This window comes from Gigantopelta aegis, chromosome 6 (genome assembly GCF_016097555.1).
Source record: "Gigantopelta aegis isolate Gae_Host chromosome 6, Gae_host_genome, whole genome shotgun sequence".
Classification (NCBI taxonomy): domain Eukaryota; kingdom Metazoa; phylum Mollusca; class Gastropoda; order Neomphalida; family Peltospiridae; genus Gigantopelta; species Gigantopelta aegis.
Window position 1 is genome coordinate 17532501 of NC_054704.1, and position 27635 is coordinate 17560135.

General features: G+C 38.6%; 1 protein-coding gene and 1 long non-coding RNA gene across 5 annotated transcripts in view; one reads left to right on the forward strand and one right to left on the reverse strand.

Annotated features, from left to right (window-relative positions):
* LOC121375910 overlaps window positions 1-11691 on the reverse strand; it is a 28085-nt gene extending 16394 nt beyond the window's left edge. For 2 of the 4 annotated variants that reach the window (XR_005958368.1, XR_005958366.1), the window contains exon 1: window positions 11641-11675. This is a non-coding gene — a long non-coding RNA (uncharacterized LOC121375910). Of the gene's footprint in view, window positions 1-11640 lie in introns of all 4 variants that reach the window. The other 2 variants (XR_005958369.1, XR_005958367.1) reach the window with 2 other exon arrangements.
* Window positions 1-27635, forward strand: part of LOC121375909 (orexin receptor type 2-like) — a 107883-nt gene that overhangs the window by 46734 nt on the left and 33514 nt on the right. The gene's annotated exons all lie outside the window — the stretch shown is intronic.

Sequence of the window (27635 nt, forward strand, 5' to 3'; positions counted from 1 at the left end):
ATGGCAGAGAAAGTAAACCCGTATGTATCCACTGGTATGGTTTGTGATGTGAAACAAGAATTGAGTCCTAAGGCAATATCAATCTATCGAGACACCGGCTGTAGTCAGTCGCTGATAACGCAAGAGTGTTTAGCTGGTATTGAAAAGTCAGATACAGGACGTAGTTTGGCTTTAACCTCGGTTACTGGAGAAAAAATGGTTGTCCGGTTACATAACGTTTTCTTGTGTTCGAAGTTTGTGACGGGACCAGTCATTATGGGTGTTGTAAAGGACTTGCCTGTTGAAAACATAGGAGTTTTGTTGGGTAAAGATTTGACTAGTCAGTGTTGTCAGCCGAAATGTGACCAATTGTTAACTGAAGACAGCCCTTTACCCATAGAAGAGTGTGAGGTTGATGAGACTAGATATCCTGCGTGTGTAATGACTAGGGCTATGGCCAGTAGGTTAACACGATACCCAGAGGATATTTGTGATTTGTCTGATACGTGTGTGAGCCATGAAATTGGAGTGGATGAGGTTATCAGTAAAATGGTAGATAAGTCAACTGAGGAATTAAATGTAGTGGAACCTGTTGATCTCCCGCAGAGGGGAATTGAACCAGTTGTGTTTGATAGAGGGGATTTACCTTGTAATAGACAAGAGTTAATTCTAGAGCAGGGGGCTGATCCAAAATTGTTGGCAGCTCGCACTACATTGTTAACAGAGGGTGAGATGGAGGATCAGATGTCAGGTTATGATATGGACAAGGGAGTATTAATGAATAAGAGAGTGTTTGATAGGAAGGCTAGAAAGCAACTGAGCCATGCTCAGAGCAAAATAAAATCAGTGTTTGATAGGAAGACTAAGAGTCGGGAATTTAAACCAGGGGATAAGGTGCTGCTGTACCTTCCCATTAAACGGGGTTCATTGCAGAACAGGTATTTCGGGCCCTATGTTGTGCACAAACGGGTTAATGAGACAGGGTATGTGATAAACACTCCTGATAGGGTTAGGAAAAGTAGGTATTGTCACATCAATTTGCTAAAAGGTTATTTTGACAAACTGCCGATAGTTCCAGTGGTACCTGTCCAAATTGAGAGTCACTCAATTTCCTGTGATTACGTCAAGACTGCAGAGAGAAAATTAACCAACAGCCAGATTCTACCAGACTTGAACCCCCAGCGAGAAAAGTTGACTACGCTGATACAAGACAATGTTTCCATTTGTCAGGACCTTCCAACGGTTACCAATACCTTAAGCCAAGATGTGCGCTTGGAACCCAACGCTACACCGATTCGACAGCATGCCTATCGGAGAAAACCTGGAAAACGTGCGACACTGAAAAAGAAAGAAACGAAGTTCCAGTGGTCAGGTGAATGCGAGAAGTCATTCAACCGTCTCAAGCAGATGCGCTACTCGTCTCCCGTGATGGCAGCACCAGACTACCGAATGCCTTTCAAGCTAGCTGTGGATGCCAGTGACGTGGGAGCTGGAGCTGTGCTGTTCCAGGAAGACGAAAATGGACTGGACCATCCTGTAAGCTTCTTCTCCAAAACGTTTGACAAACACCAGGTGAACTATTCCACTATAGAGAAGGAAGCTTTGGCCATGGTACAAGCTCTGAAGCATTTTCAGATCTACGTGAAATCGGCAGTGCATCAAGTGGTGGTCTTTACTGATCATAATCCGCTTACCTTCATTCACAGAATGAAAGCCACCAACCAGAGAGTTTTGAGGTGGAGTCTTCTTCTGCAAGAATTCCCAATTACCATTGAACATATCAAGGGCTCTTCTAATGTAATCGCTGATGCCCTGTCCCGAAGTTGAACGTTATGATAATGTGTTGACATTCTTGATTTCTGTTTTGTTTTTATATATTTTATTTTGTATACCAGGGACTCAGAGACTCAGTGTGATTACTGGTAGTCACCTTATTGTTACATGTGTTATAAATGCCCGGTTGCGTCGGTTAACGCACCTTTTGTTTTAATGTAGTATAATTCCCTATTCCTAGAGTAGAGGAAATATCCTTTTTGAGGTGGGGGTGTGTGACGGTACATGTTCTTAATTTCTTTTCGCCTGTGGTGATATTAATTGTTTTAGAAGGCCGCGTGCAGTTCCAAATGCACTTAGCCCAGGTGGGCAACTTGTTACGTGATACCTTTGCGCGACGGTCGTTGAGCTGTACTTCTAATACACACCCAGCCCAGGCGCGGAGCCATGTGGCCAGTAGTTACGTAATACCTCCGCGAGTGCGGTTTTTACAACCGTGATTTGGCGACTTGGCGTCATTGAGTCTGGCGATCTAAGAGAAAGATATGCCGTCTTGGTCGCTGTGGAAATTCAGATGATACGTTAGGTACCGCCTTGTGCCCCCAGGCGATATTCGTTGTCTCAGAGTTTTGAATAAATAGCTAGGATTTTAGAGATATCGGGGAGAAACATAGGAAGGCTCGAGGGGATCGCTGTCCGTCCACTGAACGATCTATATTAGTTCAGACGGGACTTTGGTAAATATATATTTTCTGCTCTGTGTATAACCTTGATGTGATTGATGTGACTTTTAAATATTTTAATACTGTATTATACCAATATTATTTAGACGGTGCTGCCGGTCATCTGACGCAGTAATCTGTAGGCTCACTGTCCGAAATAATTATAAAAAGCTTAGCCAGTCAACATAGAGGACCTAGGTAAACTGTAGGTTATTGTCTTTATTGTGATAGGTACCAGTATTAATTCTGTGTTACAAGGTTACTGAATGAGTAGTTAAGGGTTAATTAAAAATTAACCAGTTAGGAATAGAGTTGTAATTCCTTTATTAATTAAGTTCCCCTGGAAGCGTTTCTCAATTATCACACGTTATTGAACGAGTAGTATGGGTTAATTAAAAATTAACCAGTTAGGAATAGAGTTGTAATTCCTTTATTAATTAAGTTCTCCTGGAAGCGTTTCTCAATTATCACACGTGTGGGTGTTGTGTCACGGTGAAGTGATTAGGATATTGTGTAAACTAGACACCTAGAGATTAACTAATTAAGTGATCAGTTCTGGGTTGTTATTATTTGTTGTTGTTAATGAACTACTGCGGCAGTACATTTGTCAGCGTAGATTAATACAGATTCCAAAGTGTATTGTGTTTTTGTTGTGTTTTCTAGTGAACTAAACGTGCTATAATAATATATACTTTATATAAGATCTTATCTCTGATCATACCTAGACGAGCCAGCGGGTATAACTGCCTGTTACATAGAGATCTAATAGATATACAGTTAGGAGAGATATTTGGACAATCGTGTTTCATTCAGTTACGGGTATTATAGGATCCCCGTGACAGGAGTAGAAAATTGGGGCCCTCGTCCCAGATCTGAAACGGGACATGCATATTTAAAAAAGTATTGTTTGTAAATGGGGGCTTTATAAATTATTTTTACAAATTTACTAGAAGTAGCAATGTTGTTCACTAGAAAATTAATTAATAATAAGTGTCATATCTAAACATGGATAAGAATTTGCTGGATAGGCCTACGCTCAGTGTAGTGGAGATTAAGCGAGCACGTAAGGCCGAGTTAGTTGAAATCGCGGGTGAGCGAGAAATTGATTTAACATCAGCTAAAACCTTAGGTGATATAAAGACAATTATTATCCAGGAAGTTTTTGGTGATAGTCCTGTTATGGAAGACAGTGAGATTGTTCCAGAGATAGAGATAAATGAGTTAAGTGTGGAACAACAATTAGCTTTTAAAAAACTTGAGTACGAAAGAGAAGAACGTGCATTAGATTGAGAGAGAGAGATATTTGGACAATCGTGTTTCATTCAGTTACGGGTATTATAGGATCCCCGTGACAACGTCCATCGTCAATTCACTAATTAAGTTCACTTATGAGTTGCACGTTTTTCCCGGCACCACTATTAAGGTCTTTAATTCATATACATTTTTAAAATAAGAAACAACATTATCAAAGCAAGGGTTAAATAATTACTTATCAGTCTATAAATCAGAAATAGAAATAACAAGCACGCGGATCAAAGAACGGTTACACAATGAAACCAATAACTGCCATTTGTAGGTTATTTGTCGTCTGTGTCTTTATTCGTGATGGATGTCACTAAACATTCAATCATGCATTCATTCATTCATTCCGCGTTTATTCTTTCGTTAATTAATTAGTTGCTTCCTTCCTATCTTTCTTCCTTCCTTCCCTCTTCATTCATTTATTCACTGCATCTTCTATTTTGAATGTGACATTTTCATATGTGCAATTTTTTCCTACTGTGCCATTTTTGTATTTAGTATGCACACATTACAAGTCTGATCCCGAGCAGCTGACGATTAACGATATCGATGTAATAGTCTCCATAGACATTCTTCTTCTTCCGTCTGGGGCGGCATAGAGCTCAGTGACGAAAAAGTTAAAAATGTGTTTAACGACACATACTAGAGCACATTGATTTATTAATCATCAGCTATTGGATGTCAACAACATAGTAATTTTCATATAGTCTTAGAGAGGAAACCCGCTAAATTTTTCCATTAGTAACAAAGGATCTTTTATATGTACCAACCCACAGACAGGACAGCACATACTACGACCTTTGATATACCAGTGGTGTATTGGTTCGCGCGAGAAATAGCCGAATGGGCCGACCGCGAAGATCAATCCTAGACCGACCGCGAAGATCAATCCTAGACCGACCGCGCAGCAGACGAGCGCTTTACGACTGGACTACGCCCCGCCTTCTCAGTAACAAATAGTAGATTTGGTCGTCTTCTGTAGATTCGTACCACGACTAGTACATCAAAGGCCGTGGTGTGTGCTGTCTTGTCTGTGGGGTGGTGCATATAAAAAAATCCCTTGTTTCTAATCGAAAAGAGTAGCCCATGAAGTGGTGACAGCGGGTTTCCTCCATCAATATCTGTGTGGTCCTTAACCATATGTCTGACGCCATATAATCGTAAATAAAAAGCGTTGAGTGCGTCGTTAAATAAAACATTTCCTTCCTTCCTGTAGATTCGTGTGGTTTTCTCTCGTCCCGACCAGTACCTCACGACTGCTATATCTCAAAGGCCCTTGGCAGGTGCTTCTTTCTAAAACAACCTTTGTTGTTCGTTAGACTAGGTGTAGCCTATGTTCGCGGCGGTAGCTGCTTTTCAAGTTTTCAAAATAACCATGTTAGACACCAAACAGTTGTAGTTAAACAACCTTTGTTGTTCGTTAGACTAGGTGTAGCCTATGTTCGCGGCGGTAGCTGCTTTTCAAGTTTTCAAAATAACCATGTTAGACACCAAACAGTTGTAGTTAAACAACCTTTGTTGTTCGTTAGACTAGGTGTAGCCTATGTTCGCGGCGGTAGCTGCTTTTCAAGTTTTCAAAATAACCATGTTAGACACCAAACAGTTGTAGTTAAACAACCTTTGTTGTTCGTTAGACTAGGTGTAGCCTATGTTCGCGGCGGTAGCTGCTTTTCAAGTTTTCAAAATAACCATGTTAGACACCAAACAGTTGTAGTTAAACAACCTTTGTTGTTCGTTAGACTAGGTGTAGCCTATGTTCGCGGCGGTAGCTGCTTTTCAAGTTTTCAAAATAACCATGTTAGACACCAAACAGTTGTAGTTAAACAACCTTTGTTGTTCGTTAGACTAGGTGTAGCCTATGTTCGCGGCGGTAGCTGCTTTTCAAGTTTTCAAAATAACCATGTTAGACACCAAACAGTTGTAGTTAAACAACCTTTGTTGTTCGTTAGACTAGGTGTAGCCTATGTTCGCGGCGGTAGCTGCTTTTCAAGTTTTCAAAATAACCATGTTAGACACCAAACAGTTGTAGTTAAACAACCTTTGTTGTTCGTTAGACTAGGTGTAGCCTATGTTCGCGGCGGTAGCTGCTTTTCAAGTTTTCAAAATAACCATGTTAGACACCAAACAGTTGTAGTTAAACAACCTTTGTTGTTCGTTAGACTAGGTGTAGCCTATGTTCGCGGCGGTAGCTGCTTTTCAAGTTTTCAAAATAACCATGTTAGACACCAAACAGTTGTAGTTAAACAACCTTTGTTGTTCGTTAGACTAGGTGTAGCCTATGTTCGCGGCGGTAGCTGCTTTTCAAGTTTTCAAAATAACCATGTTAGACACCAAACAGTTGTAGTTAAACAACCTTTGTTGTTCGTTAGACTAGGTGTAGCCTATGTTCGCGGCGGTAGCTGCTTTTCAAGTTTTCAAAATAACCATGTTAGACACCAAACAGTTGTAGTTAAACAACCTTTGTTGTTCGTTAGACTAGGTGTAGCCTATGTTCGCGGCGGTAGCTGCTTTTCAAGTTTTCAAAATAACCATGTTAGACACCAAACAGTTGTAGTTAAACAAAAGTTAAATGTTATTTTTGTTTAACGACACTAGACTACTAGAGCCCTTTGATTTATTAATATTTGGCTATTGGATGTAAAACACTTGGTAATTTTGACATATAGTCTTCAGGGCCGTAGCTAGGATTTTTTATTGTGGGGGGGGGGGGGGGGCAACTGAGTAGTTAATAGTCTAAAACTCCTTAAACAGTTAAGAAGATAATTTTCTTTAAGTTTTTATAATGCTTTCCGGATTTTTTCAGGGGAGGAGGCAACTGCCCCCCTTGCCCCCTCGCTAGCTACGGCCCTGGTCTTAGAGAGGAAAGCCGCTACATGTTTTCCATTAGTAGCAACGGATCTTTTATATGCACACAGATAATATATAGAAAAAACAGGAAAAACAAAAGAGGAGAGATTTCGTTGGTGTATTTCTTTTAATGGAACATGAACTGTTATTTTTGTAGTACAGTTTTTTCCTCACCTCAGTGAAGTAAATGAAATACATAAACGTGACATGTACTTAATTTTAAATGTCAGCAGACATCAGATGGACGAGTTTTATCGACAGATTTATGAGGATGCACCGACCGCTCTCACCAGTTCAATCTTTCCTCAATATTTATATTTGTACACCATCGACAGGTGCGCTTATAACAATCATCGGTGTGTTAGCTATAGTAGGGCAAAGAAAATTATAAATGATTTTTCAAAATGTACAAATCACTAAATTAAAATCTTTGATTTTTCAAGATGTAGAATTCTGACTAAATTTAAATTTCCGTATTTTCTTCTTTCTTCGCTAACATACCTGCAGAGAATGTATTCATTGTGTAATTATAGTCGCCAAAAAGGCACTATTAGTTGGAACATCATGCCATTCGTGCTTATATCCAATTACGATTCAAGCACGCTGTCCTGGGCACACACTCAGCTATCTGGGCTGTCTGTCCAGGACAGTGGGCTAGTTTTAGGCAGAAAACTATTTTGGCTGTTAAAATGTGCATATGTGTTTTGTAGTATTATGCGGCAGGTTCTTGCAGTTTAAATAACAATTACTCTCAGTTCAAATGTTATTGAAGTATTACTATGAGGTGACCTTTCTGGACGGTTTCCTCAAAATTACCAAATGTTTGACATCCAATAGCCGATGATTAATAAATCAATGTGCTCCAGTGGTGTCGTTAAACAAAACAAACTTTTAACTCTTTTTTTTTAACGTTGCATTCCTTCCCAGGTACATTCATTTTAGTTTTTCTTTGTTTTTTATCTTCTTCTTTTTTCTTTTCTTTTTCTTTTTTCTAATGGATAGGATAATAGTTAATTCAGATACCAAAGTCTGACGGCCGTGTATTATTTCACATAAAAGTATTGAATGTCAATTATGAACGAGTGAAGCACTGTTATAAAAACAGACATTCTAAAAAAAATTTATTTGCTTTTACGTAATGTAAACACCATGCACGCGCATCACGATAAGAAGGATAGTCCCAAACATTTTCCATTTGCCAAAAACCACACACAAAAAGAAACCAACAAACAAATGGCAGGAATTAATTAGAGCCATGGTAAACAGTTTAACTTTATCTCTGTTACATTTCACTGGTTTGATTTACCACTAAATAATGCAATTGGTTTACCGTTCGCTCCGTCTTGGAGGCTCCGTTTATAGATCTGATCAAAACAAACATCTCCCTGCCATTTATGTTCAGATCAATTGTCATTCGACTTTCAACCAATCAAAACGCCGCTGATATAAATCTGTCAACAGCTTCATGCACTTGATTGTTGATGACAAAAGGTCACCAGGACACGAAAATACACTAGCTCGTGTCATTTGTTCCGAGATTTTTAATGCGGTTTGAAAAGTACCCCCCCCCAAAAAAAAAAAAAAAATAATAATAATAATAATAATAATAATAATAATAATAATAAATAAATAAATAAATAAATAAAAAATAAATAAATAAATAAATAAAAAATAAAAATAACCACCCTACTAACAACAGCAAACAGTATTACAAGAGGTTGAACGTGTCCAACCTCTTGAAAACCTCTACCGATTTAAATTAACTTGCAATTAGTATTCCCTGTCCTCTACGACTGGTATATCAGTCCTGTATATGTGAACGTGCATATAAAACATTCTTTTCTTTGTCGGAAATAGTAGTCCATATTGTGACAACGGGTTTTTTTCTTCTCTTTCCCCCTCTATGGAAATAACCGCATGTTAGAGACTAAGTAGCAATAGTTTAAACATGTAATGAGGTGTCTTTAAACAGATATTTCTTTCATTTCATATTACTTTGTGTACAATAAATCATAAAATATGTAAATGAAAATCGAAAAATAAATAAAACAGATTTCCTCTTTAAGCAGTCTGAATACGAAGACATCGCAAACAGACAGTGAAATATTACAACGCACTCGTGATGTTAGCAATAACCTTTAAAAACCAAGAACCATGTTGACGCTGCAAGGAATATATAGTCTACGATGATCTTCAAACAAGATTATAGGAAATAAGTTTGCTGTCTGAGGCGTTATTTAGCGAATTAAAGAAATATTTCTTGTGGACACAGCAGAACCGTGTAATACATCTCTAGAGTAATTTGGTCGTTTTGGCAGTCTTGTGATCGAGTTAATGGATTTGGGAATAGTTAGCCCCATTGCTCGTCCATCAAAAGCCTCATCGTCGGAGAGTTTGCGACCAGGGCCATCGTCGAGACGGATTGATGTGCTAACCGTGTATGAGGCTAATCGTTTGTGCTGAATCATTCCAGCTTTATTAGTATTGCTTTCAGTATAATCATTTAGAGAAAATAAAGGTTTCGTCGAAAACAAATCACGTGTACTCGCTTCTATCTTTCAGGTTGTTTTTTTTTATAGTTTTTTTGTCTGTGCCATAAGCGTTAGAAGATGTCACCAACTGTTGATGGATGGTGGTGGTGGGGGGAGGTCGTCTACAGTTATTAATACGATGTTCAACTGTAGGAGGTAACGGTACACCCACCTGACATCCCCGCAGCACCATCATGCTTACAATGCTTAGATGTATTGAAATCATTTTAATCGTCCCGGCAGACTCTCATAATGTAATTGACTATTGGTGACAGAGATAGACGAAGAAAAGTTTGAAACATGAACAAAGAAGAAAGAAAGTTTGTTTTGTTTAATGACACCACTAGATCACACTGATTGTTTTAATCATCGGCTATTGGATTTCAAACATTTGGTAATCTTTACATTCAGTCTTAGCGGAAACCCGCAACATTTTTCAATTAGTAGCAAGGGATCTTTTATATGCACCATCCCACAGACAGGATAGCACATACCACGACCTTTGATATACCAGTCATGGTGCACTGGCTGGAACGAGAACTAGGCCAATGGGCCCACCGACGGGGATTGATCCCAAACCGACCGCACATCAAACGAACGTTTTACCACTGGGCTACGTCCCGCCCCTGAAACGTGAAGGCATTAAAGTCGCAGACCCTAGTTTCAACACGTGAAAATCGACACTAAGTGTAACACTTTTGGATAAAATTACAATATAGTGAAACAAAAGCCTATGACGTTAAAACAAGGAAATACCCTTAAAATGACTTGGACGTTGTCTCCATAACCGTTACCTAGCAGCGGCAAATGCCTTTTTACAAATAGGAAAAATGTATATTGTGGTATTAGAAGCACCAAGATGATCAGAAACACTTCGGATATACGGAAATGGATAATCTAAACAATAAAATCTAAATAAGGTCTGATTTTAATTATCGAAACACGGCGCTAATAGTGAAAGATACACCGTAGTGTTTAAAAACAAGGGTGAATCACTTTATTTAGTTTTCAAAATGTTATTATGTGCGCGTTAGGTACACAAGAACAATCTCCTCCTTCTCGTCCTCCTCGTTCTCCCCGTGTAATCAACTGTGGAATGGCCTATAGTTGTTTTATAAATATATATCAGTACACATAACCAACACGCAAAGTGTGCACCAATAAAGAAGAAGTTTGTTTTGTTTTACGACACCACTAGAGCACATTGATTTATTAATAATCGGCTATTGGATATCAAACATATGGTAATTCCGACTCGTAGTCATCAGAGGAAACCCGCCACATTTTTGCTTAATGCAGAAAGGGATCTTTTATATGCACTTTCCCACAGACAGGAAAGCACATACCACTGTATTTGTCCAGTTGTAGTGCACTGATTGGAACGAGAAAAAACCCCAATCAGGTGAACGTATCCACCGAGGTGGTTCGATCCTGCGACGCAAGCACCTCATGCGAGTACTCAAACGACTGAGCTAAATCCCGCCCCCTACAGTTGATGGATTAGTGTTTATAGGGACTGATTTTAGTTTTCTGTCATTGTAAAATGTTTCTGACTAAAAGTGTCTTTTTTATAACTTAAATTGTATGTAAAATATATTGTTTGTTTACAATACCATTGTTTGTATATTCGGTGTGCTTCTGGTCGTCCTAATGTTTGCAATAGCTGAAACCTCATTTTACTTTCCTAGATAAATGTATTCGTACGTACGAAATTATTGGAAGGTTAAATCTAGTCTTTGGTTCTAGAAACAGTCAGGTGATAAAAACACCATGTATATTCAAACACCGACATTCTTAACAATAAAATGCATTTCATATGTAATGTTAATGATGAACAAATATTCTGTCGGTAGCAAATGTGTTACGATCTCTTTAATACACACTGGCAAGCTGCCCTCCTAAAGTAAAAAAAACGGTAAGTGGCGAGTTAACAGTTTAGTGAAAACAACGTTTTATGACTTTTATCCATCTTGTTTCTCAAGGTTAATGTTTCAGGTATATTGAGAAGCTATATTTCTCTGGTATCTGGATATATTATACTCAACAAAGTTAACAAAATGGCCAGTAGACGTTTCGGTAATAATTATTTGCTACTGTCATATTATTTTAAGATGTTTTGATCACAGATGGACTTCTAAATATTGTTTCAGTAAACTTTGACCCATGATACACGCTAAAATCTTGCGCATGGTGGGTTTTTCATGCATTTGTGAAAACTACAGAAATGTGCAATGGGTTAGGATTTGTTAAGCATTGGTTAATAACAATAATAACATTGTCAAGGTGTTCGCTCAAAACAATTGCTGTTCAAATCATTATGTTTGAGAACATGCCACAACGTCGACAACTTACAACCAAACAAATATATTTTTAAACCACATTCAAAGTAAAATGACAAAACTATCTATTGTCTCTTAATTACTTTTGTTGAATATATTTTTATGTGTATTTTAAAACACAACAGTTATATAAACATAGATTTTTACCTTTGTGGGGCAGCACACTGAAACAGAGCCTATTGTGTTCTCAACAATGATATGACGTCATCGTGTTGCTAAATAACGTCATGGGTTACTATTATGGGTTGTAATCAATCTGATTCTTCATACCGATTCTGTTTTGTACACTAGAAAACACCATTAACAGTGTATGGGCTACAAATAAAATCCAGGTTCATCTGTAAAATCCCATGTGACTGCCGGATGAGTACATAGCTACCTCCGTAACGTGTTAGTCTGTTGGTGTCTGAACAGGTAAACATCGCCATTTCACTTGACAGTTGTTTACTGTTATTTGTTGTTAAGTAGATACATATACCCGGTAATCAAACAATATTGTGCTGCTTTAAATAAAATCATGATGAAATAAATAGATAATTTTACTTAGTTTGATTCATATAACTTTGGATTTATAGAAATGCGATTTCTGCTGAATTTGTTTGGTTGGAATTGTTTCAATAATCAACCAGAGACAGATGAATTATGAGTAAATATAATATATTATATGTTTCATTTACAACTGTAATCACTGCCATCCGGAAATGGTTACAGTATTCACTAAAGTGGCGACTGCATCGTCAGTTCGGAGAACATCTGAATGATGTTAACGAGTTTAACTTGTTAAGTTAATGAGTGCAGAAGGCTTATTAATGCGACAGCTATTTTACATACAAAAAGCATTTGCTCTCAATCTTTTAATGGACAAACTTGAAGTGTAAACTGCAGTTAATTGAAAGTGTCTTTCGTCTTACATTAATCTATGGTCATATTGAATCCTATCTTAGGTAGACACGAGCCTCCCTTCGTGATCTTTGGCCTGTGCTTATGGAACTTTGAAGTTCACTCTCAAGATTTAAACCACCTTGTTTCCTTACTAGACTCTTAACGTCTTTGAAGTGTGTGTTGCACAATCTCAAGTCTCTATTTATATAAAGTAGGACAAAAAAACCACATTAATGTTTTGGAAGAAAGGAACTAAAAGCACAAGAGCACTAGAAGCAATTCCAAAAAGGCCACTTCTGTAAAAATTTGTCATTCTTGAAATGAAAATTGAAAACATGTTTAAAAATGGATTTTTTTTTTTTGGGGGGGAGGGATAGGGGACAGGTCTTCCCCTGTCCCCTCCCTTGGACCCGCCTATGTTACGGTTTACGTGCTCAAGAGGGCTTTATTAAACTGTATTTGGATATCACAACGACAAAAATCGTTAAAGCATACCACACTTGTTTGGGAGAGAGAAAAAAAAAACCCTAACTGAGCTATATTCAGCACTGTTTGTCTTTCGAGCAGTCATAACTGTGACACAAAATCAATTTGAAATTTAAATAATTCGCAAATCAGAACACTTGATGATGAAATAAACCGTCTCTTGGAGAACTGAAAAATAGCCCAAGTGCGCGGAGTACCCCGGGTTCGACGAAACGGAGTGCTCCATCAAACAGATCTGACAGTTTGTTGTGAAACAGTCATTGTTGAATCTGTTATTATGCCTTATTTTAGGAATATCAATGACTTTTATGGAACATATTGGCCATCTATTTCACTTAGGAACTAGAATTATCCACTCATATAAGTAAAACTGTCTGAAAATTGCTTTGTTGACCAGAACGTTTACTCGATTTAATCGCGCTACCGATTTCCACCGAGAAAGCTCGCACTCGAAGTTTCGACGTGTTTTGATTAATATTATTCGTTCCATTTACGGCCTCTTTGAGACGAGTTCCTATGGCGAGCTTTCGTCATAAAGGTCAATTGACTTACTGAAGGAATGATAAAGCGGCAATTTTACAATTACATTACGTGTATTTCGAGTTCTATGGTCCGGTCTGTATGTCCACAGATTGAATGTCTTATTGTGTTTCACGAAATGTAGTGCATGCTGGGCTCGAGACAGAAAGACGAAATATGACCTACTGGAAATAAAGAGTTGAAGTGTGTTTTGTTTAACGACACCACTAGAGCACATTGATTTATGAATCATCAGCTATTGGATGTTAAACATTTTGTAATTATGACATATTATAGTTTTGGAGGGAGGAAATGTTTTATTTAACGACGCACTCAACACATTTTATTTACGGTTATATGGCGTCGGACATATGGTTAAGGACCACACAGATATTGAGGGATGAAATCTGCTGCCGCCACGCAATGGGCTAATCTTTCCGATTAGCAGCAAGGGATCTTTTATATGCATCATCCCATAGACAGGATAGCACATACCATGGCCTTTAATGTACCAGTCATGGTGCACTGGCTGGAGCGAAAAATAGCCCAGTGGGCCCACTGACGGGGACTGATCCCAAATCAACCGCGCATTAAGCGAGCGCTTTACCATTGAGCTACGTCTCGCCCCCTATTATAGTTTTGGAGAAGAAACACGCTACATTTTTCCATTAGTTGTGAGGAATATTTTATATGCATCATCCCATAGACATAATAGCACATGTATACCATGGCCTTTGGAATACCGGTCTTGGTGCACTGGCTGCAACGAGAAATGGGCCCAATGACGGGGATCGATCCTAGACCTACCGCGCATCAGACGAGCGCTTTGCCACTGGGCTACGTCCCGCCCCTGCTGAAAATAAGAGAGTACAGACTGAGGGGAGAGTTTGGGATAGTGTGGAAATTTGTGAATATACATGTGTATGGTGTGGGGGTATTGTTTCGTTATATTTTATCAATACCATTCGCTTATTAGACACAGGCATATGTAGTATTCGATGTCACAACATGAACATTCTGTTGCGTCTGCATTATGGTATTGTAGTGAAATGCACGCTCGTGTAAAACATATCTACTGACCCTTACCTTGTGTTGAATATTAGTATAAGTATATATAAAACAATGTTTAAGAAACCAGGGTAAATATACGCATATAGTTTTACATCAAATGTAATAATTTTCTTTTCCAATTTTCACACAGACGTGTTTGCGAGAAAATAAAACTTGTACTGCAATTTGTTATATACCAAACCACAAAAGAAACGCGAGTATGTTAATACATATGTTTTCAGATAGAATTACTTAAGTAAGTAGACTGTTAAAATGGGTGTAAAATGTTCACTAGATTCAGATGATTATAATAGACATGAAAGCTAAAAGGGTTCAACCTGCATAATTTAACATAAGTTAAACAAAATTAAATAATATTTGCGTTTCTTTTTGTTGTTCATTATAGTTTATTTATGGCTGGCGGGAGTGCTTATTACTGGAACAGTTCTAATTTCATTTCAGAAAACACACACACACACACAAACACTAAAAATACACAGAAAAAACAACAAATAATGAATGAATGGATATACACTATAGAAGTCTGAGCCAAAACAGTAATCATTTAATGCACACATAAATAATGACAATGCATAAGTCCACATGACTACGTTAATTCAATTAGTAAAATGAATTCAAAGCATTGGTATGTTGTATGTGAACCCTACGTGAACCATATTTGTATGAAACCATGAACGTCCTAAGTGGAATATCTGGAGTAATAAGCAGTTAATTAACCCGTCGGAAATGTCGAATTTAATTGCAATTAATTAGTACTAATCGGCAAATCGTTATATGACGTTTAAATGTTGAGGCAAGGGTAAGGGCGCTGCCACTTTGTAATAATTTGCAGTACATTTAATTATATGCATATACATAATATACATATGCGCTCGTATTTGCAATTTTAGTTTAATATATGTGATTTTATTGGAGTTGTATTGCTATGAATTCTTGATCGTGGTGATTTTAGCCGCATGCTACAATTTATGCTGCATGAAAAGTATGGAAGAGAAGAGTATTGCATATCGAATGCTACAAGTCGTTACTGTAAGTCTTACAGTGACAACGCATCTTTATATACTGCAATTAAATACTTATTAATTAATCATCATAAAAGTAAACACAAAGATTAAAACATGATGATGATGATGGTGATGATGACGACGATGACGATGATGATGATGATGGTTATGATGATGATGATAATGATGATGATGGTGGTGGTGATTGTGGTGATGGTTATGATGATGGTGGTGATGGTGGTGGTGATTGTGGTGATGGTTATGATGATGGTGGTGACGATTACGATGATGATGATGAAAATGATGACAAAGAGGGTTGAATGCATTTGTTTTCTAAGGTGCAAGTGCAGCTTTAAAAATAATGCACCCACAGTATTTTCAATCTTGGGACTTAACAATTCTAGAACCGTACCTCTTTCCAGGCAAGGTTCAGGCACATCCACCTCAGCACCTCGGTGGATCCATTCAACTGATTGGGTATTTTCTCGTTCCAACCAGTGCATCAAAACTGATAAAAGGACGTGGCATTTGCTTTCCTGTCTGTGGGAAAGCGCATATAAAACATCCCTTACTGCATCAGGAAAAATGTAGCGGGTTTCCTCTACGTGTCAGAATTACCAAATCCAATAGCCGATGATTAATTAATCAATGTGCTCTAGTAGTGACGTTAAACAAAACAAACGTTTTTTATCCACCTCAGGCACAACCTCCGACATCGCCAGTGACGGTGAATGGGACAGAAACAATATTAAGTATACCATGCATTTATAGGTAACTCTTTTCAGAAACACCCAACTGACCAAGATAATTAAAAGACAAATTTATTATATTCATCCGTTATACACGGGACACCACTCACGAAAGTTTGTTTAAACTTATTTTCGTGCTTATATCCAATTAAGGTCCAAGCACGCTTGCCTGGATCACAACTATCTGGACTGTCTGACCAGGGTACTGGGTTAGTGGTTAGTGATTAGTGAGATAAATGTCGGTGTAATGTCTTGGACTTACCCACTGAGTCGTTAAACTCGTTCTGGGTGGAATCCAATACTGGGAAACGAACCCAGTACCTACCAGCGTCAAGGCGGGTGGCTTGACCACTACACCACCAAGGCCGCGTCTGACATACAACGGTTTTTGATACACCATTCACGAAAGTGTGAACTTTGGCCTCGTGCATGCAGTGGTATCGAACTGCTCGATAGATGTGACAGAAAAGAATCTAAGTCAGTCTGACACATAGCAACTTGTCCTGGACCACAGAGAATCTCCGTCTTCACGATCATAATTCATAGGTTTTGTCCAGTAAACCTCTTAATTCTGCGAGTTATCAGGGGAAATAATAGAACACGAGGAAGACGGATGGTGCTGCTTACTCCATTAGAACACTAATCCACTTACACAGACTCGCTTTTCATTTCCGATCATATGTCTCTTTCTTTTGTCTTATTTCGTTTTTATTCTGCTTCTTTTTCACTTTGCATTTAATGTAACGTCTATAGTTTAACCATCCAATGAATGACTCGATTGTGTTGTAGACGAATATATACATCACTGAAGATTACCGCTTTTATAGCAGAATAATCCATGATGACCTACATTATAATTATGTTAACGCGATTTCATTATGGAAGTAGATCTTTAGGAATAATATTCTGGCCGTTGTCAAATTATTCATTAAAATTTTGTTTTATTAATTTAACAGGTTTAGACTTTCGAAAGTTATAATATAGTGTTATTTGTGGTATGTAAGTTAGTTCTACATATACATCACCATGATCATCATTATCATCATCTTCATCATCATCACCATCTTGAAAGAAATAATTCATTGCAATGAAGATATTAATTAAATAAATTAAAGTAATAAACTAATTGAATTTCTAAATATTACTGCAGGATAATTATGATTTAAATATATAAAATGATACAGTCAATGACCTTTTTGTATTAGATACAATCATGTTTTGCACTAACGAGAAATCGATTAAGAAGCTAATGTTTTGTACATTGAGATTCTTCAATTGAGTACATAGACGGTTTCTTCGTTAAATAAATAAATAAATAAATAAAAAGCCTTGAATGAGACGATCTGACAATATCGTCTGCTCCTGGCTGAGAACGTGTCTGCATCGTCTACCCAAAAGACAGGATGGATGCTCGGCGCGCTTGAGAGCAACCACGTGTATGAATTATTTATCCACTCACCGTCCACACAGACTGGAATTTACTGCTGAGACGTTGCACTGAGGACCCTGGTTTCGTCTGCTAGTCTGCTTGCATATCACACACTTCCTCTGTGGACCTGCTTACATTGAATACTTCTGTCGTAATTTGCATGCTCTGGGGGCTGTTGAAATTACCAAGAGTATTGCGAAGACTTGCAGTCGCCAACACTAACCATTGCTAGAAACATTTGGTACATGATAAAAGATACATTTTACATTATACAATTTGCGTAATAAAGAAGTGCAGGAAGTTGCCTGCGTAAAAATTAAACGTGTTAAGATTTAGAAATGTGCTTTGCTGTTACTTTTTCTATCTTGTTAATTATTCCATTACCGTTTGAACTGGAAGTAGAACTTTTGACTGGGTGAATGCGAGATGGTCTTCCGGCGAACTCAAAAAGATGTCTCCAATGTGGCTATGTTTAAACCTTCAATGGATGTAAAAACGTGTCATAATTTTGATTTAATTCATGAAACGGTATGCGAATATGATTTCATGGATTGTTTAATGTTACAGTACCTGCAAAATCAGGTTCAACTCCCACTAGAAGTTCACGATTTGTAATCAGATAGTACTGAGATCTCACTACACAGACACGATCTGCTTATAAAAATCCATGTTAATTACATTGTTCAATTTTAAATAAAAAATGCTAATAGAACGGGTTCTTGCAGGCACTAACAATATATGCCATTGCGAATATGTATTATATAAACATTTATTTTCAATCAAAAATTCAGAAAATGTACATCCTAGTTTTTTGCTATATGACCACATCTGGCTGTAGTATTGGTTCGAACAGGTGGTGAAGGAATCAATTCATACCGACCGCCTATCCCGCTGTACACCCATGTTTCAAGAAGTCAATGCATAATATTATAAATTAACAAGGATAAAATGCAGCCAGAAGATTTACCAATACAAATCGTGTTCATTCTTCCTCAGTTACTAGAAGTGAATATGTGAATCACAACATACGTCACAATTAGGAACTATAATGGACAAGACGAATCAACTTTCGCCCGGAAGTGAATTGTAGGTAGTATTAAACCAAATAACTTTCGGCTGGGTCAAAGTTCGAGGTGCACCGAACTTTTGATAGAGAAGTGAACACCACAAGTCCTGTGATTGGTTATAAATGTGAGTGTGTTGGTTGTAAAAAATAATAGTTTCATCTGGGTAAAAAAAATGTGCAATTTTATTTCATCTAGTACCAATGTGTCAAGTAGCCTTGTGCTTGAAACATGTATGGGGTACCTGTAAAAAAAAGTACTCGAATTTTGTGCGAAACTAGGGTAGTCATAGACGCTACCCGTTATCTCAGAAACGAGCAGCTTGACCCCCTTTTTTTTCTGATTCACTTTAAGTGTAAGGGGTGGTAGTATTTATATCCGTGGCGTTTATGTCGGTTGATACGTTGCAGGTAGGAGTTTTAGCCACATATGTTACTATTGTCGTCTATGGGATTTGATTTGGTAGTATACACCCTGTATAGACTATTTGTCCCCTGATATCATCGTCTCTAGGTTAATCTCCCCCCCCCCCCCCCCCACGACTCCTGTGGCTCCAAAAGAAGTATTAAAATGTGTACTAATTACACCAGTTATATACAAGATAACCTTTAATATGACACGTAGATTTAACAATGCGTTTGTTTCCGTCTAACGAGTTATGTAAACATCACTAAAGCTTCACTGTTGTTAAGCTATTTTTCTTTCAATTTATTGCAATTTAAGCAATTAAAACTATACTTACATAATTCTGTTGAGAGTTACAGTCTGGTGTTGTTTGTTATAATTGTAAATTATACAACACATTGCAAATCGCAAAACAAAATCCATAAGTTGCGTAATAAAATCACGTAGAAATTGTAGTAAATTGTAATTACAAAATACCGGACTCGGTGGTGTCGTGGTTTAGTCATCGGGCATAAGACTGGTAGGTATTGGGTTCGCAACCAAGAAGCGGCTCCCATCCAAAGCCAGTTTTAACAACGCAATGGGTAGGTATAAGACCACTACACTCTCTTCTCTCTCACTAACCACTAAACACTAACAACTAACCTACTGTCCTGGACAGACAGTCCAAGTAGCGGAGGGGTGTACCCAGGACAGCGTGTTTGAACCTTAATTGGATATAAGCATGAAAATAAGTTGAAATGAATTAATTAAATGAATTACGAAATATTCATGATAATCATATTAGTTACTAATGATACCTATACCGAAAATTTCACATTTTGAGGATTGCGTAGTTATTTGTAAAGAAATTGTAACGCCATTGTTGTGAACTTTAAACGGTCATCTTTCTTTTTTAATGTCATCAAATTGCAAGCAAGCAATAAGAGGAAAGCCATATCAACGATGGTAATTAACTATACAAACATCACTAATGCCACGCGTCATCAATTTTAGAATTCATTGCTCTAGAGACGAACTTTCATTACCCAGCTGTCTCTCTCACTAAACTAAGAATACGTGTCAAAAATGATCAAATGTTTGACATCCATTAGCCGAGATTTATAGATCGGTGTGCTCTAGTGGTGTATTTAGTATGTGGTGCTATGTCTATGGGGAAAGTGCATATAAAATATCCTTTACTACTAATGGCAAAAACAAGTTAAGTGGGTGTCCCTTAAGAATACGAAAACAAATTACCAACTATTTGATATCCATTAGCCGATGATTAATAAACAAATGTACTCAAGTGGTGGCGTTAAACAAAACGAAACAAACGTTTTAAACTTATTTATGACCGTGGGTGGGCCTTCTGTTTAGTGTCGTCTACTACGGTGGGATCCGACACCGCTGTATGAGTGGATGAAGGTTTCACTGTTTGGAAGCCCGGGGGACTCAAACACAAAGCACGTGTCTCAATCAAATATATCTCATGTCGCTTTTGTCGGTTTATTTTTAATCCAGTCGCAAATAATATATAATATTATTAAGACCAGGGCGCTCGCGATTAAATACATGTACATACTCTCGACTTTAGCAAAAACATCTACACATTAAACTACAGTGCCGGTGTTAAAGCGCACGCCTGATGCGCCGTCGGTCCAGGGTCGATCCTCGTCGGTGCGTCTTTTCGGCTATTTCTTGTTCCTACCAGTGCAGCATGACTGGTATATCAAAGACCGTGGTATGTGTTATCCTGGCTGTGGTGCATAAAATAGATCCCTTGATACTAATGGAAAAATATAGCGGGTTTCCTCTTTAACATTATATGTTAAAATGACCGAATGTTTGACATTTAATAGCCGATGATTAATAAATCAATATGATCTGGTGGTGGCGTAAAACAAAACAAACTTTAACATGATTTTTTACAAGTACGGGCAAGACGTTACATGGCCATACATTACTGGCGGGGGAAGGCAGTGATAAAATACTAAAAAAAAGTGTCTTGTTTTGCTTTAAAAGTACTCTTTTTTGTCTAGCTGGCTAATATTCTATATTCTATATTACTGGGTCTCGTTTTGCGGCTCCTCTAGTTACGTTAGGTTCGACAAGGCCATGCCATATTAACGCCTTCTGTCTAGACTGTTAAACCGTTTTATAGCATGAGGCGACAAGTTGGTCGGCAAAATACACATGCATATTTATTTCTGGCCAGCCTTCATATGCAGAGGACAATAAAAGAGTTACCATTTATTACTGTTAATGTCTTACTAGAAGCATTCATTACATCTCACACGTTTTCGTTTCCATACAGTTTCTTTTATTCGAGTCTATGCATATTAATACCAGAAATACCAATAAGAGATATTAGCTCTTATTACAAAGCCTCCATATTAAACCTATATCCGATCGCCTTAACCAATGGCACGGTTAATAAACTGGCATCAATCGAATGAAGATAACCGTACCAATAGGCAGAAAAGTGTTCTGTATGCGAATGCTTCCTCTATGAGTGAAGAGTGGCCATGCTGATCGAATTCGATCGAGTAATTCCGGAGTACATGATGGGGGCGACTCGAGACCTGCAGGGGCATGGTTTAATAAACTTAAGGCGTTTCATTTGCATGCAGCGGCATTGAAAGAACACGCGTAAAACCTGCAAAGAAACCTCTCTCTCGACCTTGTTTTGAACTCTGGCTCCATATTGAATTGTTTTCCTCAAACCTGTTGATACGCTTGCGACAGTCCACGACTCTTAAGGCTTGATATCAGCAGGTCAACACATTTTCCCTTTGCGACATTTTACTTCTTTGTCAAATTGGAAAAAGAAAAATATAGATTTTCGCCAATGGAAGTGAAATGATTTTGCGCATATTTAGTTTCAGAGATGAACGTAATTTTCTCTATTAATACCTTCTCTGGTAAATGTAATGTTACAAACAGTGTGAATTGTTATTGATTTATTTTTACTCTTCCGGTTTTCAGAATTTACTACACAACAATTTGCCCAGAAGGTGAATCGTGGTCCATAATATGACTCAAAGTTTTCAATTACTGACTGTTTCTGTAAATAATATGTTTCAATAATTTGTGTAATACTACATCATGTTGGCAAAATTACGGAGTAATTTTAAACCTGTACAATTTTACTTCCTTCTGGTAAAAGTTGGATGAATTGAAAGTGTAATTCATAATTACTTCCCTTTTCCCGGTGATTGTCGAGCGTCATCTTGAGCCGTGTCGGGTTGCAGGATCGACTCCATGCAGTCGATGGACAGGACGTAGCCCAGTGGTAAAGCGCTCGCTTAATGCGCGATCGGTCTAGGATCGATCCCAGTCGGTGGACCCACTTGGCTATTGTTCTTTCCAGCCAGTGCACCACGACTGGTATATCAAAGGCCGTGGTATATGCTATCCTGTCGGTGGGATGGTTCATATAAAAGATCCCTTGCTACTAATGGAAAAATGTGGCGGGTTTCCATTTTATTTCATTTTAACTTATTTTAGTGCTTATATCCAAGTAACATCGCATCGTTCTTGCAAGTCTTTTTGCACTGCACTACGAGATCGTAAAGTTGCGAGAATTTTGTGGATTAGACCATTGAACAATATTAACAGTTTAAAACTCGTTTGTCACACAAGGATGACACCGCCATCACAATAGCCCACCAACAAGTATACTGTTATACCTGACACATTTGACAAGACAAAATATAGGACATTTTGTTTTTTAAATCATACCGAACACAATTAGTGAACAACGTATTGGCCAAATGACTGGTTTGACAGATTGCCAATAATGTAATATAAATGGCCGAGTATTAATGACCCCATTAAAGACAGCATTTGAAACCAATCATTGCTAACACCGGCATTACATCTAACAGATCGACATTCATCCTATTTTTTTATCCTGTACTTTCTTCTATTCCTTTTACAGCCATCTGTCTACCTTGTGATATTTGTGTTTACGTGTAATGTATCTACTTTACATATGTTCTAACGACAATCCGATTGTATTGCTTTTGTGTATGGTATCTATAGTATAATACGCAAGGCCTTTTTAACAGAAGGAAGGAAGGAAATGTTTTATTTAACGACGCACTCAACACATTTTATGTACGGTTATATGGAAATGTTTTATTTAACGACGCACTCCACACATTTTATGTACGGTTATATGGAAATGTTTTATTTAACGACGCAGTCAACACATTTTATGTACGATTATATGGAAATGTTTTATTTAACGACGCACTCAACACATTTTATGTACGGTTATATGGAAATGTTTTATTTAACGACGCACTCAACACATTTTATGTGCGGTTATATGGAAATGTTTTATTTAACGACGCACTCAACACATTTTATGTACGGTTATATGGCGTCGAACATATGGTTAACGACCACACAGATATTGAGAGAGGAAACCCGCTGTCGCCACTTCATGGGCTACTCTTTTTGATTAGCAGCAAAGGATCTTTTATATTATGATCGCTTCTTCTTTCTTTTGATCTGCTATCAACCTTCTTTGCACCCGATGTCGAAGTTCACAGGACACGTTTTGCGATCGGTTCCAGTCGACTACCGCACACACACCGTGCTAAATATTGCATACACAGATGAATTTCGTAAATACATCCGCAATAAACGTCGTCATCTATATATATATATGTCGGACGTTTATATAGCATCGGCTAAGGAGAGCTGACTATTTACACGACGGTCGTATATTTGGGGAGAAAGACCGGTGTAAGGCCACCACGCCCCATTTAAACTTTCCCATGCGTAGGCCAGGTTACATCTAGTGAATTCACAAGATTTCAGACGGAATATAAGATTGAATGATAATGAAAACAAAATTCTCTGTTGTTTCCTATTCAATATATTTGTTGCTGTTATTTCCGTGCCGCGCGTGCCTGTTCTGACCTTCCATCATTAAAAAGGTAATCTGCCTCATTGTGTAACAGTACATTAACTCTGCGTTTTATAATAATCCCCTACTAGTTGCCACAATGCAGGTACTTGTCGACCGATGTTGATCGACCCACGCCGCTGTGGGCGTCACGATCTGAACCCACAACCCACTCTACCCTGTTTTATAATAATCCCCTACTAGTTGCCACACTGCAGGTACTTGTCGACCGATGTTGATCGACCCACGCCGCTGTGGGCGTCACGATCTGAACCCACAACCCACTCTACCCTGTTTTATAATTATCCCCTACTAGTTGCCACACTGCAGGTACTTGTCGACCGATGTTGATCGACCCACGCCGCTGTGGGCGTCACGATCTGAACCCACAACCCACTCTACCCTGTTTTATAATAATCCCCTACTAGTTGCCACACTGCAGGTACTTGTCGACCGATGTTGATCGACCCACGCCGCTGTGGGCGTCACGATCTGAACCCACAACCCACTCTACCCTGTTTTATAATAATCCCCTACTAGTTGCCACACTGCAGGTACTTGTCGACCGATGTTGATCGACCCACGCCGCTGTGGGCGTCACGATCTGAACCCACAACCCACTCTACCCTGTTTTATAATAATCCCCTACTAGTTGCCACACTGCAGGTACTTGTCGACCGATGTTGATCGACCCACGCCGCTGTGGGCGTCACGATCTGAACCCACAACCCACTCTACCCTGTTTTATAATAATCTCCTACTAGTTGCCACACTGCAGGTACTTGTCGACCGATGTTGATCGACCCACGCCGCTGTGGGCGTCACGATCTGAATCCACAACCCACTCTACCCTGTTTTATAATAATCCCCTACTAGTTGCCACACTGCAGGTACTTGTCGACCGATGTTGATCGACTCACGCCGCTGTGGGCATCACGATCTGAACCCACAACCCACCCTACCCTGTTTTTATTGAAGCTCCTTATCCTAGACATTAAAATTAAAATTAAAGTTTGTTTTGTTTAATGACACCACTAGAGTACATTCATTTATTAATCATCGGCTATTGGATGTCAAACATTTGGTAATTCTGATATATAGTCTTAGGGAGGAAACCTGCTACATTTCCCATTATATGCACCATCCTACAGACAGGACAGCACATACCACGGCCTTTGATATACCAGTGCACTGGCTGGAACGAGAAATAGCCCAATGGATCGATCCTAGACCGACCGCGCATCAGTCAAGCGCTTTACAACTGGGCTATGCCCCTCCCCTGTCCTAGATATTAAGCTGTGTACAGAAGGAAGGAAATGTTTTATTTGACGACGCACTCAACACATTTTATTTACGGTTATATGGCGTCAAACATATGGTTAAGGACCACACAGATATTTTTAGAGGAAACCCGCTGTCGCCTAAGCTGTGTACAATGCTTTCAGCTATTACAGGTTTTTGTTGTTGTTGTTGTTGTTTGTTTGTTTGGGGGTTTTATTTGGGGGGGTTTACCATTAATGTACGCATTATCTTCAACTGTTTGTTTAAATTATTAATTTTAATAAATACAAAAGAGGTATATGCATCGAAAACTAGGATGGCCGACTGTAGAGTGTAAAAAGCTTTGTATAACATTCTGACTGCTAACAGATGCGAAGTGATTAGATTATGAGGTCATAATTATAAATAGACAATGGCTCTTCTTGTGCAGAATGGGTTTGGTAGATCCATGACAAAATTGCTTTCGGAAAATTAATATTTCCTGAAATACTTTTTCTGTAATGAGCTGAAGGTAGCGCATCCTGTGTGGTAAATCACCACCATAGACAAATCGTACTGCATCAAAGGTAACTTTAATTAAGTTGCAGTAGCGTATGTCTTTGTTTAATGATCTCCAGTAGTTACAGTAGAATAACTGTGCGGGTTTAAATCCATAAATCGGCTACAACTGCTTTTTGCTTCCTGCAATATGTAGTATCTTTTTCTTCTTCTTTTTTTCAAATCGTAATAGCTGCAGCTGCTATGCTTATATACCAATTTTCTAGTATATTATGATAAATATATATTTTTTCATTTCACTGTATTTGTTGTTATGGTTGTGGATATGTAGGTGTTTTAGGGGATTTACGATTTGGCGGTTCCAGAGGGATCCTTGTCACACACACACACACGCACACACACACACACACATACACACACACACACACACACACACACACACACTCTCTCTCTCTCCGCCCGTTTGAAACACCTTTTTAGGGATTTTGTTTTTAGTTCATCATCCGGAATATACAATACTAAACTGTCCCGAAAAAGAGTTTCTGAGCATCTTTAGTTAAACGGGGGCGGGACGTAGCCCAGTGGTAAAGCGCTCGATTGAATCGCGGTCGGTCTAGGATCGATCCCCGACGGTGGGCCCATTGGACTATTTCTCGTTCCATCCAGGACACAACGACTGGTATATCAAAGGCCGTGGTATGTGCTATCTTGTATGTGGGATGATGCATATAAAAGATGCCTTGCGACAGCTGGTTTCTTCTTCCAATATCTGTGTGGTCCTTATCTATATGTCTGACGCCATATAATGTCTTGAGTGTGTCGTTAAATAAAACATTTCCTTCTTCTGTAGTTAAACATTTTCTGGGGAGCATGCCAGCGACCCCCCCCCCCCCCCCCCACACACACACACACACACACACACACACACACACACACACACAGACCCATACACACGCCTGTAAAGTTATCGCTCCCTTTGCATTCGACAAAATCAAATTGGCCTTTTTAGAATTTTGCAACCCCCTCCCTCTTTATAAAACCTTGGATCCGCCCCTCTCACGGGGTAGAGTTATGCAAGGCATCAAACTCGCCAACAAAGAATGATAAATTATTACTTTCCTCCCCATCCCCCTACACACATTTCAATCTACCTCGTCCTTACCTTAACACGTACCGTTTTTCTTGTGCCGTTAACACTTCATGATTTTGTCTTGTGCTGTTGTTGTTGTTGTTAGGGATTGGATTTTTGGTGGGGGTTTTCGAGTTTTTGTGCTGGGGTGCCGTTAAACTTTCATTCATTCATTATTTCATTCATTCATTAATTCATTCATTCATTGTTTTTGGTGCATGAAATCCATATCGGGATACCATATTCCCAAATCCGGTAGTCTGACGGGCTACTACACATTTCTACTTGTAACACTAGGTCTACGCTGAATGTGTTGTCATTTCTATTCTTAAGGACCAACGCGTGGCTGAGGATAAAATAAGCTCATTGACAAAAAACAGCCGTAACTTGTTATGCCTCTTAGATTTGGTTATGGATGCCTCAAGCAAAGCTGATTAGCTGGTTCTACATTCCCCCAGTAATGTGCGTGTTTAGTAAGACCCTATCACGCGTCTATTTGTATGTTAATACGGCGCATCATTACGCCATGGTGTGTGTACATGATGGTTACGATTGAATTCTCGCTGGTTTTTCCCTCGGCTGTTTGTTCTGTGGCATGGCTGTCGTTCACTCTATTGACAGTACATATTATTACGCGAGACTACTCGTCTCGAAATAGTTCGTAATGAACCGATTATTCTGTTAATGTAGTGGTTAAAGAGAAGACCCGCGGTAAAAAGTTAAAG